Source organism: Triticum dicoccoides, chromosome 4A (genome assembly GCF_002162155.2).
Source record: "Triticum dicoccoides isolate Atlit2015 ecotype Zavitan chromosome 4A, WEW_v2.0, whole genome shotgun sequence".
Taxonomy (NCBI): Eukaryota; Viridiplantae; Streptophyta; class Magnoliopsida; order Poales; family Poaceae; genus Triticum; species Triticum dicoccoides.
In genome coordinates this window covers 383,037,547-383,059,159 of record NC_041386.1, presented here as the reverse complement: position 1 = coordinate 383,059,159, position 21,613 = coordinate 383,037,547, and positions in this window count along the sequence as shown.

Genomic DNA, 21,613 nt, shown 5'->3' with positions numbered 1-21,613 from the left:
TCTTCTGCTTCACTCTTGCGTGTTGATTGATCAGCAAGCACATCGAGCCGTGCACCATCACCATCCTTTGTTTTACCTTTAATCTTGAGCAGAGTACCAAGTATGCTTTCACATTCGTTCTTCTCTACGTGCATGACATCGATGCAATGACGTACACATAGAATATCCCAGTAAGGTAATTTCCAGAACACCAATTTCTTCTCAAACATTTGACCCCTGGGTGTTTGTTTCACCGTCAAAGCGTGCTTCTTGCCAAGCACAACATTAATTTGTTTAGCCATGTTGTGGACCACCTCCCCAGCATAGTGTCTTGGGCCCACATCTACCACTGTTGTACCATCAAATTCAGCTTTCATCTTTCGATATGGGTGATTTCTCCATAAGAACCTACGATGACACAAATACACGGTTTTGTGTGAGTTGGGAAGAAATCTGCTAGTTGTCCTATCCATGCATGTGATACACCCTACATCTCCCTTTGTTTTCTGCCCCGATGTGTTGCCTAGTGTCGGCATATCTTGAATGGTGTGCACCAGCATTGCATGTAGATCGAAAATCTCCTTTTTGTAAGCATGATAACATTTTACAGCAGGCGCATCTATCCACACTGTGAGCAGTTCTTCTACCAGTAGCTGAAAGTAAATGTCGATGTCATTTGCAGGTTGCTTCAGGCCTTGAATAATCATTGACATCATAATGTATTTTTTTCTTCATACACAATCAAGGAGCTAGGTTATATATGCACAGAACCACGGGCCATGTGCTATGATTGGTGCTCATATCGCCAAAAGGATTCATCCCGTCGATACACTCCCCGAGCCTTATACTTCTAGCATCCTTGGCAAAGTCTTTAAACTTGTTGTCGATTAATTCCCACTGAGCCCCATCTTCTAGGTGCCTCATATATTTATCCGCAGTTCGCTCATCATGATGCCACCGCAACCTCTTTGCCTCTCTAGCATTTGCAAACAAACGCCTCAACCTTGGAATTAAAGGCAAGTACCAAACAACCTTGAACGAGATTCATGTCTTGATCTCGTCGTCCAATTTGTACTTGTCCTTTGCTCTCCTACGCTTGTATCGTGCATGCATGCATGTGGCACATGCACACAAATCTTTGTGCTCACCACGGTACAATATACAATCATTCACACAAGTGTGTATCTTCTGTACTTCAAGTTCCAATGGGCAAACAATTTTCTTCACTTCGTTCGTGCTTCTGGGGAACACATTGTCTTCCGGAAGAATTTCTTTGAAAATACCTAACATCTCTGTGAAACCCTTGTTTAATAGACTATTTGCTGCTTTAAATCTGAGAAGCGCCAGGGTGGCACTCAACTTGGAATATTTCTTTTTGCAACCTGGATACAATTCTTTCTTGGAGTTCGTATCAATGGTTGGCAGATCCTTGTACCAAATCATATCCTTTTTGTGCCCTTAAAATCCGCAAGCATAGCAGCAAAATCCGGCATATCAAGATCATCGTCATCTGTGTCGACGTCTTGGTTTTCCAGTGGGCCTTTCGGCTTTCCGGTGTTCCATTGGTAGCTTGACGCCTCTGCCCTGATGTTAGATTCAAAATCCATGTGACATCGATCGGGGTTTGGCATCTCGCAACCCTTGGTATATTCATCCATGACATGCTCTTCGCCGTGTCTGGTCCAACATGTATATCCATCCATGAATCCCCGAGAGAGTAAGTGCCACTGGACATCTCCAACTTCACGTGACTCTGTAATGGCACAATCAGTACATGGGCACAGGATGTAATCTGCATCACCAATTCTCCTCCTTGTACTTTCAGCCAAATTCATGAACTCTGTCACGCCACTGATAAAATATGTGGTTCTCTGATTCTTCATCCATTGAGATCGTTCCATCTGCACCACACGAATGGTAATTAAAAACAAAAAACATTAATACACGGATTCACTGATGCCCAAAGATGCATGCATAAATCACAAGGTTTTATTTTCATAATTACCAAGGGCGCTCCATATTGTTACCCAGACGTGCAATTACAAAAATTAATGGTCAGTTGATACGTCTCCAACGTATCTATAATTTATGAAGTATTCATGCCATGTTTACAACAATTTTACATGGTTTTGGTATGATTTTATTAGAACTAACCCGGACTAACGTTGTTTTCAGCAGAACTACCGTGGTGTCGTTTTTGTGCAGAAATAAAAGTTCTTGGAATGGGCTGAAAATTCATGGTGATTTTTGATGGACCAAAAGATACCCCTGGAGCATCGGAGCTAGGCCAGGAGTGGAAAAGGAGTCCATAAGCCTAGCGGCGCCCCCCGGCTTGTGGGCCCCTCGAGCATCCTCCAGACGTGAGACCGGCACCAAAAATTCCTATAAATCTCCAAACCCCCAAAAAGAAACCTAGATCGGAAGTTCCGCCACCACAAGCCTCAATAGCCATGAAAAATCAATCTAGGCCTCTCTGGCACCCTGCCGAAGGGGGCCATCATCAACGGAGGTCATGCAGGAGGAAGCCAGAAGGGGCCATCATCACCATGGAGGCCAAGGGCCAGAGGGAGAGCCTCTCCCCATCTAGGAGGGGCATGGAGGAGGAAACACAAGGGGGAGACTCTCTTCCCCTCTCTCTCTCTCTCTCTCTCTCTCTGTGGCGCCGGAGTGCCGCCGGGGGAACCATCACCGCGGTGATCGTCTTCATCAACATCACCATCTTCATCACCTTCATCATCTCTTTTAAGCGGTACACTCTGCCGCACCCTGTTGTAATACCCTACTTGAACATGGTGCTTTATGCCACACGTTATGTTCCAGTGATGTGTTGCCATCCTATGATGTATTGAGTAGATTTCTTTTGTCTTTTGGGTTGATTGATGATTTAGATTGGTTTGAGTTGCATGTTTTATTTTCGTGATGTCCTATGGTGCCTTCCATGCCGCACACACGTGAAGGATTCCCGCTGTAGGGTGTTGCAATACGTTCATGATTCGCTTATAGTGGGTTGATAGAGTGACAGAAGCTTAACCCTGAGTAAGGGGGTGGTTGCGTATGGGATAAAGGGGACTTGATACTTTAATGCTATGGTTGGGTTTTACCTTAATGATCTTTAGTAGTCGTGGATGCTTGCTAGAGTTCCAATCATAAGTGCATATGATCCAAGTAGAGAAAGTATGTTAACTTATGCCTCTCCCTCATATAAAATTGCAAAAATGATTACCGATCTTGTTAACAATTGCCTAGGACAATTCCGCACACCGATCCATCATTATTCCACACTCGCTATTTATAATATATAGTAATATTCTAACTTTATGTTAACAACACCTATTTTTATATTTTATCTCTCCGATATCATGCAAAGCTATCCTGTTCATACCCACAACATAGTTTTATTTCTTGTTTCTAGATGGAAGCAAACGTTCAGTGTATGTAGAGTCGTATCGGTGGCAGATAGGACTTGAGAGAATATTGATCTTACCTTTAGCTCCTTGTGGGTTCGACACTCCATACTTATCACTTCCACCTTTGGAAATTTCTACAATGATTCCTTGCACTTGGGGATTATCACCAGTCAACTTACATGCAAAGTACTATAGCACTACCCTTAGGAATTGAATACTGCTGTCGCTTGAAGCTACGTCCGCATTTCCCCAAAGAGGAAGGGATGATGCAGCACAGTGGCGGTAGGTATTTCCCTTAGATATGAAACCAAGGTTATCAAAACAGTAGGTGAACCAAGCAACACAACGTAAACAGCACCTACACACAAATAACAACACCTCGCAACCCGAGGTGTTAAAGGGGTTGTCAATCCCTTTCGGCTAACGGCGCCAGAAATGGTGCATGGACGGGAGATAAATTTGTGATAGATTGAAATAATAGATCGCAAATAAAATAAAGTGCAGCACAGTAGTTTTGGGGTTTTTGTCTTAATAGATCTAAAAATAAATGCAAGATAAAAGGTAGATCGCAAAGGCAAATATATGAGAAAGAAGACCCGGGGGCCGTAGGTTTCACTAGTGGCTTCTCTCGAGAAAAATAGCAAACAGTGGGTAAACAAATTACTGTTGGGCAATTGATAGAACCTCAAATAATTATGACGATATCGAGGCAATGATCATTACATAGGCATCACGTCCAAGATTAGTAGACCGACTCCTGCCTGCATCTACTACTATTACTCCACACATCGACGGCTATCCAGCACACATCTAGTGTATTAACTTCATAGAAAAATGGAGTAATGCAATAAGAACGATGACGTGATGTAGACGAGATCCGTTTATCTATGGCGGTAGATATAGATCCCATCTTTTTATCCTTAGTAGCAACGATACATACGTGTCGGTTCCCTTTCTGTCACTGGGATCAAGCACCGTAAGATCGAACCCACTACCGGGCACCTCTTCCCATTGCAAGATAAATAGATCGAGTTGGCCAGACAAAACCCAAATATCGGAGAAGAAATACGAGGCTATAAGAGATCATGCATAAAAGAGATCAAAGAAACTCAAATACTTTCATGGATATAAAAAGATAGATCTGATCATAAACTCAAAGTTCATCGATCCCAACAAACACACCACAAAAGAGTTACATCATATGGGTATCCAAGAGACCATTGTATTGAGAATCAAGAGAGAGAGATGAAGCCATCTAGCTACTAACTATGGACCCGAAGGTCTACAAAGAACTACTCACGCATCATCGGAGAGGCGCCAATGGAAGTGGTGAACCCCTCCGTGATGGTGTCTAGATTGGATCTCGTGATTCTGGACTCTGCGGCGGCTGGATGAATATTTCCTCGACTCCCCTAGGGTTTTGGGAATATTTGGGTATTTATAGAGCAAAGAGGTGGTCCAGGGGGCACCCGAGGTGGGCAAAACCCACCAGGGCGCGCCTGGGCCTCCTGGTGCACCCTGGTGGGTTGTCCCCTCCTCGGGACTCCCCCTAGGTGCAACCAGGGCCCAATATCTTCCATCTGGTCCATAAAAAATCTCCGCAAAGTTTCGTGGCATTTTGTGACACCCCGAGACCGTTGCGCCAGGTGTCTCCCAGTTGTTCGTTGTTGTTGCCTTGTCATTCGCTTGCGTGTTGCATCTTGTCATGTCATCATGTGTATTGCATCATCATGTTTTCAATACTTGCATTCGTCCGGGTTTCCCCAGTTCCGTCCGTTGTTCGTTCTGAGCCCAACCACACTTGCACGCGCCCGCGGCACATCCGAAATAGTATTTTATAAGTGGCCGGTAAATGTTATCAGATTGGGATTAAAGTTGGCGTGCGGTCTTATTTTAGTGTAGGAAGACCGCCTGTCAAATTTCATCGCGTTCGGAGTCCGTTTGATGCCCCAACGGATAACTATAGCGGCAGTATAGTTGGTCTTTTCATCGAACGTTTTCGGTCTCCGGAAACCGTGCCGGGCTGCATCTCTCCCCTCTTCTCTCAGACCAACCCTCTCTCCACAGTCCACTACCTACCGCCAGGCCTAACCTAAGCTCTCTCGTCAGCCCATGGACCTCCTCGCGTGCGTCCGAAAGTTGTCCCGGACCCGACCCGGGAAGTCATCACCGTTGGGTCCGGATCATCCCCAAACATCTACAAAATGTCACCATTTTCTTATTTGGACTCCCTAGCTATTTTATTCGCGAGCGTCCGATTGCGATCGGAGGGACGAGATAGCCTCTACCCTAATCCCTTTGCAATATAAGTAGAGGGCAACCCTAGAAATTAGGGATCTTGTCCCACCCATTCCGTGTCCACCGCCGCCACTATCTTCTTGGGGATCCGCGCTGCCCAACCTCCAGCCGCCACCCACTCTCCCTCGAATCCTCCATCGAGCCAACCCCGGCTCCTCTGAGATCCATCCAGCCGCCCGACCCTCACTGGAGATGAGTCCCGACAGCCCTGCTCCTTTCCCTCCTGCTTCTCTTTCTCTCTCGTCTCACATCTCCCCTCTCTCTCTCAGGAACCTTTTCTTCGATCCATCGCCATGAAGTGCCACAGGAGCTCCGTCGCAAGACCCAAGCTGCGCGTCGCCACCAGGGATCCGATGAACGTGACCTCTGCCCTAGGACCCGTGCCCGTGCCTCGGATATCGCGCCCGTGCCTCGGATCAGCCGCGCCACCCTGGGTCCCCGTCAGCGTCGGCCCTCTTGTTTCTGCACCGTACAAAGGAGCTCAACCCCTTTCTTCCCGCGACATCCTTTGCTTCTTCCTCGAGCCCGCAAGGGAAACGAGCACCCCTGTCCCCCGCCGCCTGCAGGGACTGCAGCCATGTCGGCCTCTCGCCGGAGTCCTCCTCGCCGCTGCCTCCCTACAAGCACCGCCGCCACCACCGTGGTTCCATCACCTCCACTTTGGATCCGCCCATCCTTGCCGTTTCATGCTCCCCGCGCCTACCTTCTCGCCGGAGCCAAGCTGCCGCTGCTGCCAAGGTTACTGTCTGCCGCCGCCTGCCGTTTCTTACCTCTGCTTTGAGCCGCGTCAGGCGTTCTAGCGAGGACGCCAGCTCCCTCGCTCGACCACGTTGACTCGATCGAGTCAATCGCCCGGGCTGCCTTCCCTTCGCCTGTGGACCAAGGCCCAGCGCACCAAGCCTCCGCGAGCCCAAGCCGGCTTGCTGCCCTGACTGGGCCTTGGCCCATGGTGAGCTGCCTTCCCCCAGCGCCTGTTACTGATGGGCCAACTAGATCTGGCCCGTATCGTCTATTTTTACAGAGAACGTCTTCCTATTTTCCCAGAGAATGTCAATTTTACATAAACACCCTTGAACTTCATGCATATTTTAACTCACAAACTAAGCATCACATGTAAAAACTTAATACAAGAAACTTGCTTAGAATTTTGTGTAGATTAATAATTTGCCATTTTCATCTATGTTTAAAATGCTTAAAATGTTGTTTGTTTAAATTTTTCCCTTGCCATGCTAAAATGCTTTATTTCATAACTAAATAATCGTAACTCGGAATTTAATAAACTTTATATGTAAATGGGGTGGAAAAATGCCTAGATTATCATGATGGCTTTAACTTGCATGTTTAACAACTCTAAAATTTGGTTTAGGGAAGAACAGTACCAAATCTATAATTATGCTCATGAGGATTTTCTGGACTTGTTGCTTGTTGTTCCGGCCTCATTTAAACTTGCCTAGATAGGTAGTTTTACTTTGCTACACCCCTTGCCATGTTAAACAACATTTAATATTGTTGGGTACATAAACGAGATCGAACTAAATAACTTGTTGTGGTGCTTCGTCAATATGCAACTCGTTGCATATTGAGCTCCACTTAATTTGTAGAATTGCTTGTGCACTACACCTTGCAATGTATCATTAAATCGGACATGCATCATACTTGGTTGTGCATCATGCCATGATTATGTGCTGGTTGTTTACTATGTTGTTTGCTTCTTTCCGGTGTTGCTTCTTCGGGTTGGTTCCGATAACGTCATGTTTGTGAGGATTCGTTCGACTTCGTCCGTTTGTCTTCTCCATGGACTCGTTCTTCTTCCTTGCGGGATCTCAGGCAAGATGACCATACCCTCGAAATCACTTCTATCTTTGCTTGCTAGATGCTCGCTCTATTGCTATGCCTATGCTACGATACCTACCACTTGCTTATCATGCCTCCCATATTACCATGTCAAGCCTCTAACCCACCTTGTCCTAGCAAACCGTTGTTTGGCTATGTTATCGCTTTGCTCAGTCAATCTTATAGCGTTGTTAGTTGCAGGTGAAGATTGGAGTTTGTTCCTTGTTGGAACATGGATATGTTGGGATATCACAATATCTCTTATTTTAATTAATGCATATATATACTTGGTAAAGCGTGGAAGGCTCGGCCTTATGCCTGGTGTTTTTTTCCACTCTTGCTGCCCTAGTTTCTGTCATACCGGTGTTATGTTCCTTGATTTTGCGGTCCTTACGCGGTTGGATTATAATGGGAACCCCTTGACAGTTCGCCTTGAATAAAACTCCTCCAACAAGGCCCAGCCTTGGTTTTACCATTTGCCACCTAGCCTTTTTTCCCCTTGGGTCGGCCAACCCAAGGATCTTCTTTATTTTAACCCCCCGGGCCAGTGCTTCTCTAAGTGTTGGTCCAACCTGAGCGATGTTTGGTGCCCCCTGGGCAACCAGGGTCTATGCCAACCCAACGTTTGGCTCATCCGGTGTGCCCTGAGAACGAGATATGTGCAGCTCCTATCGGGATTTGTCAGCACATCTGGGTGGCTTTGCTGGTCTTGTTTTACCATTGTCGAAATGTTTTGTAACCGGGATTCCGAGTCTGATCGGGTCTTCCTGGGAGAAGGAATATCCTTCGTTGACCGTGAGAGCTTGTGATGGGCTATGTTGGGACACCCATGCAGGGTTTTGAACTTTCAAAAGCCGTGCCGGCGGTTATGGGCAGATGGGAATTTTTAATGTCCGGTTGTAGAAAACCTGAAACTCATCTTAATTAAAATGCATCAACCACATGTGTAGTCGTGATGGTCTCTTTCCGGCGGAGTCCGGGAAGTGAACACGGCGTTGGAGTTATGATTGACGTAAGTAGTCTAGGATCACTTCTTGATCATAGATTCTCGACCGCACTTTGCCTTCTCTCCTCGCTCTCATTTGCGTATGTTAGCCACCATATATGCTAGTGCTTGCTGCAGCTCCACCTCTTACCTTTTCCCTACCCATAAGCTTAAATAGTCTTGATCGCAAGGGTGTGAGATTGCTGAGTCTCCGTGACTCATAGTTTACTTCCAAAAACCAGTTTGCAGGTGTCGATGAAACCATGCAGGTGATGCAACCGAGCTCAAGGAGGAGCTCGATGAAGATCGTGTTCGTTATGTCGTTTCCGTTTCCAGTTGATCAGTAGTGGAGCCCAATTGGGGCGATCGGGGATCTGTAGCATTAGGGGTAGTCTCTTTTATTTTGGTTCCGTAGTCGGACCTTGATTGTATCCGGATGATTTAATGCTTAAACCATGTATTGTGTGAAGTGGCGATTGTAAGCCAACCCTGTATCTCTTTCTTATTCAGTACATGGGATGTGTAAAGATTACCCCTCTTGCGACATTGCCTTCAATGCGGTTATGCCTCTAAGTCGTGCTCCGACAGATGGGAGATATAGCCGCATCGAGCGTGTTACAAGTTGGTAATCAGAGCCATCCCCGACTTAGGAGCCCCCTGCTTGATCGAATTGTTGGCGTTATTGAGTCTAGAAAAATGTTTTGAGTCATTTAGGATTATATATATCGGAGAGTAGGATTCTTTTTACTCCTCAGTCCCTTCGTCGCTCTGGTGAGGCCTCCTGACGTAGAGTTTTGACTCTTCTCTTCTCAAATTTCACTAAAAAAATTTAGGATCATGCGGGTATCTTGGAATCGTTCTGATGGTTTTGTGACAAGAACATTGTTCTTGGTGCCTCCTGACATTTAGGGGTTGTGGCAGTGTCCCGGGGAGTTGAGCTCCGAGGTGTTGTCGTCACAATTTTATCATTGCAGTTCTGGAATACCTGAGTTTCGCCGACATCAAAAATCTCTTTTATGCAGTTGTTGGTGAGATAACCTCGATGCCACCCAATACTAGGGCAGGAGTTCGTGAGTATTGCCATAACTCATATAACGGATGCTTTTCGAAGGTTGAGGTAAGTGATTTCCGAATGTTTCTTGGTTATGTGTTGAAGGATGGATACAGATGGATGTAGGATTTGCTAGTTTTGGGTGAGACATTATGCTTCCCCTGTATCGCCAACACCTGATTGCATAACCGGAAAGTTTCGGGAGTTTATAAGTGGGAATTCAAGTAGCTCTTAGGATATCTTTCCGACAGATGTATGATATGAAATTGGGGTTCGACTTCTAGTGGTCCGCCTATCCATGGTTGGTTTTACAGTGGTCTCGTTGTGTCTTAAAGAGTCCTTGGCTATGCTGACTCGGGGACGCTTCGTATGTCATGTGCACTGCCTTGTACATGATGGTGTTGTATGATCGAGCCCGTGTAGGCCCCACCACAAAAATTTCGGACGAAATCTCTATCATATGTTTGTTCCGGCTTATTTTGCAAGCCAATCCTTTGTTTTGTTTTTCAGTTGTGGTATACGAGTTGCTTCTAAGTCAAGTGTTGATGCCATACCTTTCCTAAACTGTGTTCTCATATTTCCTATGTGGATACTAATCTTTCATGATAATCGAGTTTGTCGTCTCAATTTCTTTTCAACTGGCGCACTTCTCGTCAAGTGGAGCCAATCATTTCAACTTTTGCAAGATCCAATCTCAGTTTTCGTCAACGGTGTTCGTTTCATCCGTTCCCAGATTGTCTTTGTTTTCCCGCCCTCCCACCTTTTTTCTTCAAGGACTCGGATTTCTTAATCTAGTATCCTTTTATTCATGTGAAGTCTCTTCATTCTTTTCAATCAATTTTCTTACCTGGTGTTTCTCATGAAGATGCCTATTAGTTCATCATTCTTCTTTATTTTTTCTTTTCCGGTGAATTCAATTCAAGCTTTGGTATTGAGCTTAGTCCTTTTCATTTGCCCAATGTTTTTCTCATGTCGGTGCACCTCTTTATCATTCACTTCTTGTTATTCAAATGTTTCGGAGTGCTGAAGATATCTCAGAAGACTCACGGTTACATTCTCGATCCATTCAAGTTATTTCGAGGTTGTTATCTCATTCAAGTCATTTTATTTAACCGGTGCAAATCTCTCTTCCAAGTAATCGTTCAACGGTGTTTTTCTCTTGAGTGAGCCCTAACCCACAGGTTTTTCCCCAGGATCTTATCTGACTCTTCTTTTCCCGGCGTTATTCTCAAATTCATTTCAAGGTTTGACGTAAGAATGAATTATCATCAGTCATATGTATTTCTCCAAGATCGGTCAAATTCTTTTCATTGTTGGCTCAACCTTTCCAATTTTCTTTTCCAGAGTGCCTCAAAAATTCTCAGTGGTGGTTCTTGTCATCATTCTCAACATTTGAAGACCGAAGAAGAGTTTCTCTTAAATCTTGCTCCATTCTCTTCAAGGTTCGTGATTCTAGCTTGTTGCCATCCTCTCATAATTGTTTGTGACAATTCTTTTCACCCATCCGGAGCAATTCAGGAGTCTTTTTAGTTTGATTCTTCGAAGTCCATCATTTTGGGTTTATTCATTCTCAGCTTTCAGCTCTCGTTCTCCAAATCTGACCGGTGCTTCACTCAAGTATTCTCCAATCAGTTCTGGATCTCTTTGTTCTCTTGTATCTAAACTCTCTCATGTATTTTCGTTCATTTGCTAATTCTTACCGGTGATTCACCCTTTACTTCATTCATTTATAATTCTTACAGTGGTTCGTTCAAGAATTCTTCTTCCTTCGTTTTCATATCAATTCATTCGTTGTTTTCCAAACCCTTCCAGTGGTTCGTTGAAGACCTTCCCAAGTTGCGCAATATCTCTATTAATCCTTTTCAATGAGAATAAGTAGTATGCCAAATCCATTGCTTGTCATCAATCTAAATTGTTGAAGGATAGGCATAATGTAATTCTTATTCTTGTTTCATCCAAATGATTAATTCCTTATTCCGGAGGTTCATCATATCACATTTTCGGTTCGAGAGGCTTTATCTTTTCTTTTCCAAGAGTTCCAAGCTCTCGCTATTATATCACCACGGAGATTCATCTAAATCATTGCAAGGATTCACCTTGTGTTTTCAACTTCTCTTCCTTTCGTGTGATCATTCTTTTGTTACCGGAGTTCCTCATGGAGGTTCCACATGATGGTTCAGCAAGGATTTAATTCCTTCTCGAGGTGTTCATCGAGATTGTTTTCAAAGGAGCTCAAGTATTATTCATCTTGCATTTCTAAGTGCAATTCTTTCTACCTTATCATTTGAGGTGGTGTTATGTCATTCTCGATAATTTCCCTTCGGGTTTCATGATTCACAAGTTTTCAAAGAGTGACAGATTTAAATCCATCATTTTCTCTTCGTTCAAGAGATCTTTTCAACCAATCAATCCTTTTGTCGGAATTATCTTGGGTTATATTTCACCTAGAGCTTTCCCTAAGGATTGTTGCTATTTATGGTGTTATCAATGACCCAAGTTCTTCATTTATCCTTCCGGTGAAATAACTTCTCATCTCCTTGTTGATATTAATCCAATCTATGGTTTCCGTTAGTGGCAGAATTTCACCTCATAGTTTTGAGATGTTTTCCATAAGCCCACAACAAGCCTGTTCTTTTCCTTGTTGATTTCCCAACAACTCAGTCCAATCCTTTTTTAAGGATGCTTTTCAAATTCAATTGTGGTAGAAGATGTCTTTTTCCTCTCAATTCTTTCCTTTCCAACGATCCAACTTCTATTCTTTCGTTCCGGAGGCATTGTGGTGTTGCTCTCTTCACTCATCATATCGGATTGTCAGGACAATGTTCTATTCGTGCTTATTCATTTTACCGGAGTGTCGTGCCCTCTTTTCAAGTTCTCTCATCTTATCAAGTTTTGCCTCCATTCTCAACCGGAGTGCTGTCTGAAATCTTTCTTACCCCTCGTGCCATTCTTTCAATAGTTCCGAAGGCAGTGTGTTGTTGTTTTCATCAAGTATCTTCTCATCTTGTCAAGCTCATCTTCAATTCCTTTTCTTTTCAGTCGGAGTACTGTTCAAATTATATCATTCTTATTCCTTCTCTATCTTGTTTTAACCGGAGTGTTGTGTCTATCATTCCTCTTCTAACCGGAGCCTCATCCAAGTGCTTTCATTTTTGCCAAGTTCATATTCTTTGCCTTCCATTTCCAACCGGAGTGTTGTCGTATTTGATCCTTATCGTTCCTTGTGCGTCTCGTTCTACCGGAGTGTTTGCATGTACTTCTTGTCCATTGCAATCCTTTTCTTTTGTCTTTCAACCTCCAAGGTTCTCATAATGTTTCTTGTTCCTCTTTTACAATGGAGTGTTTTCAACTTTGTTCATCTCTATTGTATTCTTTTCTCGAAGTTGTTCAACCTTTTCAAGGTTCTTTGGTTTCACTCATTTGTCGAAGGAGCAACTTAGTTTTACCTCTTCCTTTTCCTCTTCCATTTTCTCTCCGGTGCCATCCTAGATCTTGGGACAAGACCCTCTCGTAGTGGTGGAGTGTTGTGACGCCCCGAGACCGTTGCGCCAGGTGTCTCTCAGTTGTTCGATGTTGTTGCCTTGTCATTATCTTGCGTGTTGCATCTTGTCATGTCATCATGTGCATTGCATCATCATGTTTTCAAAACTTGCATCCGTCCGGGTTTCCCCAGTTCCATTCGTTGTCCGTTCTGAGCCCAACCACACTTGCACGCGCCCACGGCACGTCCGAAATAGTATTTTACAAGTGGCCGGTAAATGTTCTCAGATTGGGATGAAAGTTGGCGTGCGATCTTATTTTAGTGTAGGAAGACCGCCTGTCAAATTTCATCGCGTTGGGAGTCCGTTTGATGCCCCAACGGATAACTATAGCGGCAGTATAGTCGGTCTTTTCGTCGGACGTTTTCAGTCTCTGGAAACCGTGCCGGGCTGCATCTCTCCCCTCTTCTCTTAGACCAACCTCTCTCCACAGTCCACTACCTACCGCCAGGCCTAACCTAAGCTCTCTCGTCTGCCCGTGGACCTCCTCGCGCGCGTCCGAAAGCTGTCCCGGCGACCCGACCCGGGTAGTCATCACTATTGGGTCTGAATCATCCCCAAACATCTACAAAACGTCGCCGTTTTCTTATTTGGACTCCCTAGCTATTTTATTCGCGAGCGTCCGATTGCGATCGGAGGGACGAGATAGCCTCTACCCTAATCCCTTTGCAATATAAATAGTGGGTAACCCTAGAAATTAGGGATCTTGTCCCACCCATTCCGTGTCCACCGCCGCCACTATCTTCTTGGGGATCCGCGCTACCCAACCTCCAGCCGCCACCCACTCTCCCTCGAATCCTCCATCGAGCCAACCCCGACTCCTCTGAGATCCATCTAGCCGCCCGCTCCTTTCCCCTCCTACTTCTCTTTCTCTCGTCTCACATCTCCCCTCTCTCTCAGGAACCTTTTCTTCGATCCATCGCCATGAAGTGCCACAGGAGCTCTGCCGCAAGCCCCAAGCCGCGTGTCGCCACTAGGGATCCGCCGGACATGGCCTCTGCCCTAGGACCCGCGCCCGTGCCTCGGATGCCGCGCCCGTGCCTCGGATCAGCCGCGCCGCCCTGGGTCCCCGTCAGCGTTGGCCCTCTTGTTTCTGCACCGGACAGAGGAGCTCGACCCCTTTCTTCCCGCGACCTCACCTGCTTCTTCCTCGAGCCCGCAAGGGAAAAAAGCACCCCTGTCCCCCACCGCCTGCCGGGACTGCAGCCATGTCGGCCTCTCGCCGGAGTCCTTCTCCTCGCTGCTGCCTCCCTGCAAGCACTGCTGCCACCGCCGTGGTTCCATCACCTCCACTTTGGATCCGCCCATCCTTGCCGTTTCCTGCACCCTGCGCCTGCCTTCTCGCCGGAGCCAAGCTGCCGCTGCTGCCAAGGTCCCTGTCCGTCGCCGCCTGCCGTTTCTTACCTTTGCTTCAAGCCGCGTCAGGCATTCCAGCGAGGACGCCAGCTCCCTCGCTCGACCATGTTGACTCGATCGAGTCAATCGCCAGATCCGCTACGTGCCCGGGCCGCCTTCCCTTCGCCTGTGGACCGAGGCCCAGCGCACTAAGCCTCCGTGAGCCCAATCCGGCCTCCTGCCCTGACTGGGCCTTGGCCCATGGTGAGATGCCTTCCCCCAGCACCTGTTACTGATGGGCCAACCAGATCCGGCCCGTATCGTGTCTTTTTACATAGAACGTTTTCCTATTTTCCCAGAGAACGTCAGTTTTGTAGAAACACCCTTGAACTTCATGCATATTTTAACTCACAAACTAAGCATCACATGTAAGAACTTAATACATGAAACTTGCTTAGAATTTTGTGTAGATTAATAATTTGCCATTTTCATCTATGTTTAAATGCTTAAAATGTTGTTTGTTTAAATTTTGCCCTTGCCATGCTAAAATACTGCATTTCATAACTAAATAACCGTAACTCGGAATTTAATAAACTTTATATGTAAATGGGGTGGAAAAATGCCTAGATTATCATGATGGCTTTACTTTGCATGTCTAACAACTCTAAAATTTGGTTTAGGGCAGAACAGTACCAAATCCATAATTATGCTCATGAGGATTTCCGGACTTGTTGCTTGTTGTTCCGGCCTCATTTAAACTTGCCTAGATAGGTAGTTTTACTTTGCTACACCCCTTGCCATGTTAAACAACATTTAATATTGTTGAGTGCATAAATGAGATCGAACTAAATAAATTTTTGTGGTGTTTCGTCAATATGCAACTCGTTGCATATTGAGCTCCACTTAATTTGTAGAATTGCTTGTGCACTTTACCATGCCATGTATCATTAAACCGGACATGCATCAAACTTGGTTGTGCATCATGCCATGATTATGTGTTGGTTGTTTACTATGTTGTACGCTTCTTTCCGGTGTTGCTTCTTCGGGTTGGTTCCGATAACGTCGTGTTTGTGAGAATTCGTTTGACTTTGTTCGTTTGTCTTCTCCATGGACTCGTTCTTCTTCCTTGCGGGATCTCAGGCAAGATGACCATACCCTCGAAATCACTTCTATCTTTGCTTGCTAGATGCTCGCTCTATTGCTATGCCTATGCTATGATACCTACCACTTGCTTATCATGCCTCCCATATTGCCATGTCAAGCCTCTAACCCACCTTGTCCTAGCAACCCGTTGTTTGGCTATGTTACCGCTTTGCACAGCTCCTCTTATAGCGTTGTTAGTTGCAGGTGAAGATTGGAGTTTGTTCCTTGTTGGAACATGGATATGTTGGGATATCACAATATATCTTATTTTAATTAATGCATATATATACTTGGTAAAGGGTGGAAGGCTCGGCCTTATGCCTGGTGTTTTGTTCCACTCTTGCTGCCCTAGTTTCCGTCATACCGATGTTATGTTCCTTGATTTTATGTTCCTTACGCGGTTGGGTTATAATGGGAACCCCTTGACAGTTCGCCTTGAATAAAACTCCTCCAGCAAGGCCCAACCTTGGTTTTACCATTTGCCACCTAGCCTTTTTTTCCCTTGGGTCAGCCAACCCAAGGGTCATCTTTATTTTGACCCCCCCCCCCGGGCCAGTGCTTCTCTAAGTGTTGGTCCAACTTGAGCGATGTCCGGCGCCCCCTGGGCAGCCAGGGTCTATGCCAACCCGACGTCTGGCTCATCCGGTGTGCCCTGAGAATGAGATATGTGCAGCTCCTATCGGGATTTGTCGGCACATCTGGGTGGCATTGCTGGTCTTGTTTTACCATTGTCGAAATGTCTTGTAACCGGGATTCCGAGTCTGATCGGGTCTTCCTGGGAGAAGGAATATCATTCGTTGACCATGAGAGCTTGTGATGGGCTAAGTTGGGACACCCCTGCAGGGTTTTGAACTTTCGGAAGCCGTGCTCGTTGTTATGGGCATATGGGAATTTGTTAATGTCTGGTTGTAGAAAACCTAAAACTCATCTTAATTAAAATGCATCAACCACGTGTGTAGCCGTGATGGTGTCTTTCCAGTGGAGTCCGGGAAGTGAACACGGCGTTGGAGTTATGATTGACGTAAGTAGTCTAGGATCACTTCTTGATCATAGATTCTCGACTGCGCTTTGCCTTCTCTCCTCGCTCTCATTTGCGTATGTTAGCCACCATATATGCTAGTGCTTGCTGCAGCTCCACCTCTTACCTTTTCCCTACACATAAGCTTAAATAGTCTTGATCGCGAGGGTGTGAGATTACTGAGTCCTCGTGACTCACAGTTTACTTCCAAAAACCAGTTTGCGGGTGCCGATGAAACCATGTAGGTGACGCAACCGAGCTCAAGGAGGAGCTCGATGAAGATCGTGTTCGTTATGTCGTTTCCGTTTCCAGTTGATCAGTAGTGGAGCCCAGTTGGGGCGATCGGGGATCTGTAGCATTAGGGGTAGTCTCTTTTATTTTGGTTCCGTAGTCGAACCTTGATTGTATCTGGATGATGTAATGCTTAAACCATGTATTGTGTGAAGTGGCAATTGTAAGCCAACCCTGTATCTCTTTCTTATTCAGTACATGGGATGTGTAAAGATTACCCCTCTTGCGACATTGCCTCCAATGCGGTTATGCCTCTAAGTCGTGCTCCGACACGTGGGAGATATAGCCGCATCGAGGGTGTTACACATTTGGACTCTGCTCGATATTTTTTTCTGTGATGTAAAAAACACGGAAAAAACAGCAACTAGCACTTGGCACTATGTCAATAGGTTAGTACCAAAAAATGATATAAAATGACTATGAAATGATTATAAAACATCCAATATTGATAATAAAACAGCATGGAACAATCAAAAATTTTGATGTGGAGTGCTTTATATTATCAACATAAAGTAACTCATACCCCTTAGTCCAGGACTCCCTCAGGCATTCGTAAAACATTTGCCTTACTCGCATGCAATGACAAGTGAATAAACACTCATCTTGATAATAACACATCTAGCATGGAAAATATTAGCCACCCCTCACCGCTCCGCGAGCGAAATAAACACACAAAAGAGATGTTTATTTTGAAAATTAGAGATGGCACATGCAAATTTGCTTAGAACGGCAAAAGAATACCGCATATAGGTAGATATAGTGGACTCATGTGGCAAAAATGGTTTAAAGGATTTTGGATGCACAATTAGAGGTCATACTTAGTGCAAAATGAAGGCTAGCAAAAGATTGGGAAGCGACCAACCAAGAAACGAATAATCTCATAAGAAAGCATTAAGCATAATTAACACCGAATAATGCACCACAAGTAGGATATAATTTTCATTGCATGATTATTGACTTTTGTGCATGCATAGGGAATCACAAACCTTAACACCAATATTCCTACTAAAGCATAATTACTTATCAAGATCACTCACATATCACATCATCATATCTCAAAACTATTACTAAGAATCAAATTTATTTTGTCCAATGATCTTCATGACATTTTTTATTTATCCTTCTTGGATATCTATCACTTTGGGACTAATTTTCATGTGTTGCTTTTCATAAGCTCAAACAAATATAAGTGAAGATCATGAGCACAACAGATTGTCTTTCTCTCAAAATAATTTAAGTGAAGCAAGAGAGAATTTCTTGAAAATTTTACTAACTCTCAAATAAATCTAAGTGAAGAAAGAGAGCATTTCTTCAAAAATAACAAAGCACATCGTGCTCAAAAAGATAAAAGTGAAGCACTAGAGCAAGTCCTAGCTCATAAAAGATTTAAGTGAAGCATAGGGAGCAATTCTAACAAGTCATGACATAATTTTAGCTCTCTCAAATAGGTGTGTCCAGCAACGATTGATGACCTAAAACACAAAATGAAACAAGCAAAGACACATATCATAAAATACGCTCCAAGCAAAACACATATCATGTGACGAATAAAAATATAGTCTCGAGTAAAATACCCATAGTTGTTGGAAGAAAGCGGGGATGCCACTCGGGGGCATCCCCAAGCTTAGTTGGTTGCTCATTATTGGATAATAGCTTGGGATGTCAGGGCATCCCCAAGCTTAGGCTCTTACATCCTTCCTTCATCCATCGTAAGATAACCCAAAAATTGAAAACTTCAATCACACAAAACTCAACAAAGCCTTCGTGAGATCCGTTAGTATAAGAATAATATATCACTATTATAAGTGTTGTATCAAACCAATTTATATTTTGTTTTTGTATTATATCTATTGTATTCCAACTTTTCTATGGCAAAAACTCATCAAAGAAAACCATAGAGCCATCAAAATAAGCACACAACACAAAGAAAACAAAATCTGTCAAAACAGAACAGTCTGTAGCAATATGACTATTTTGAATACTTCTGCAACTCAAAAAACTCTGAAAAATTAGGACGACCTGAGAAATTTGTATATCGATCTACTGCAATTGGAATGGGTATTTATTGCTTTCTGGTAAAAAAATGAAAATTAATTTTGTGAGCGTAAAAATTTCTGTTTTTCAGCAAGATCAAACAACTATTGCCCAAGAAGATCCTAAAGGCTTTACTTGGCACAAACACTAATTAAAACATAAAAACACAATCATAATAGTAGCATAATTGTGCTAACACTCAAAAATATGAAGCAAAAAGCAAAAATAAATTTTATTCATTGGGTTGCCTCCCAACAAGCGCTATAGTTTTATGCCCTAGCTAGGCATAAGGCAAGGATCTAAGTTTTGTCATCTTTGGTTCGAGATCCATAAGATGCCCTCGTGATTGATTCATAAGGTGGCTTAATTCTAGTTCTAGGAAAGTGTTCCATACCCTTCCTCAAAGGAAATTGGAACTTAATATTGCCTTCTTTCATATCAATCACCGCATCGATAGTGCGTAAAAACGGTCTACCAAGAATAATTGGACAAGACGGATTGCAATCAATATCAAGAATGATAAAATCTATGGGCACATAATTCCTATTTGCAAGAATAAGAACATCATTAATTCTTCTCATTGGCTTTTTAATAGTAGAATCCGCCAAGTGCAAATTCAAGGAACATTCTTCAAGATTGGTAAGACCAAGCACATCACATAAAGATTTAGGAATTGTAGAAACACTAGCACCCAAGTCACACAAAGCAAAACACTCATAATTTTTAATCTTGACTTTGATAGTAGGTTCCCACTCATCATACAATTTTCTAGGAATTGAAACTTCCAATTCCATTTTTTCTTCACGAGCTTTCATCATAGCATCAACAATATGTTTAGTAAAAGCTTTGTTTTGTTAATAAGCATGGGGTGGATTCATAATGGATTGCAACAAAGAAATACAATCAATAAAAGAGCAACTATCATAATTAAAGTCTTTGTAATCCAAAAGAGTGGGTGCGTCACTAGCTAAAGTTTTGACCTCTCCAAACCCACTTTCATCATTTTTCTCAACAAGATTTTCACCCTCCGAAATATTGGGACGCCTTCTACCTAAAGTTGACTCTTCTCCAGTCCCTTTTTCATCATTTTTAACTTTACTAAACAAAGAATCAATAGGAGAAACACCAATCATTTTAAGATCTTCATCACTTTTGCGAAAGAAATCACTAGAAAATGCTTTTTCTAAAAATTCTCTTTTAGATCTAAGAATAGTAGTTATTTTCTTACTTTCATCCATAGAAACATAAAGAGCTTTAATTGATTCATCCACTTTAGGCACAAAAATTTTCATCTTGAGATTTTCCACATCATGAGCAATTCTATCAACACTTCTAGACAAATCATCAATCTTGTTCAACTTTTCTTCTATGGGAGTGTTGAAAACTTTTTGCATGTTGATAAATTCTTTAATATTATTCTCAAGATCAGAGGTGTTCCTATTATTATTATAAGATTGATTTCCATAGGAATTACCATAATTATTAGAGGAATTACTAGGAAAAGTCCTAGGATTAAAATTACCTCTAAAGCATTGTTGTTGAAATTATTGCGAGAAATAAAATTCACATCAATAGCACCACTATTTTGCTCAATCAAAGTACACAAAGGCGTATCATTAAGATCAATAGGAGCACTTCTACTAGCAACCAATTTCACAAGAGCATCAACTTTTTCATCAAAGAAGAAATTTCTTCAACAGAATTAACTTTTTTACTAGTAGGAGCCCTTTCGGTATGCCATTGCAAATAATTTTCCATAACATTATCAACCAATTTGGTGGATTCACCTAAAGTAATTTCCATAAAAGTACCACCCGCAGCGGAATCTAAAAGATTACAAGAGACAAAATTCAATCCTGCATAAAAAAATTGTATGATCATCCAAAGATTTAACCCATGAATTGGGCAATTCCTTAGCATCATTTTCATCCTTTCCCAAGATTGTGCAACATGCTCATGTTCAAGTTGCTTGAAATTCATGATATGGGTTCTAAGGAAATAATTTTTGCGGGAGGAAAATACTTAGTGATAAAAGCATCTTTGCACTTATTCCAAGAATCGATACTATTGCGAGGCAAAGAAGAGAACCAATTTTTTGCAGAATCACGCAAGGAAAATGGAAATAATTTCATCTTGACCACATCATTGTCCATATCTTTTTTCTTTTGCATATAGCATAATTCCATGAAGGTATTAAGATGGGACGCGGCATCCTCATTAGGAGTACCGGAAAATTGGTCTTCCATAACAAGATTCAGCCAAGCAGTATTAATATCACAAGTCTCCGCACTAGCGGCGGGAGGAGCAAGCGGAGTGCCAATGAAATCATTGTTGTTGGTATTTGAGAAATCACATAACTTGGTGTTCCCTTGAGTCATGATTACCACACAACAAGATTGCACTCAAGAATAGATCCGGCAAGAAAACGGCGAACAGAAAAGAGTGGCGAATAAAACAATAAATTTTTGTGAAGTGGGGAGAGAAAAATAGGAGGCAAATGGAAAATAATGTAAATTGCCAGGAGATGAGATTTGTGATTAGGAACCTGGTTATGATGAAGATCCTCCCCGGCAACTGCACCAGAAATTCCTTTTGATGTCGCTTGAAGCTATGTCGGTATTTCCCCAAAGAGGAAGGGATGATGCAGCACGGCGGCGGTAGATATTTCCCTCAGATATGAAACCAAGGTTGTCGAACCAG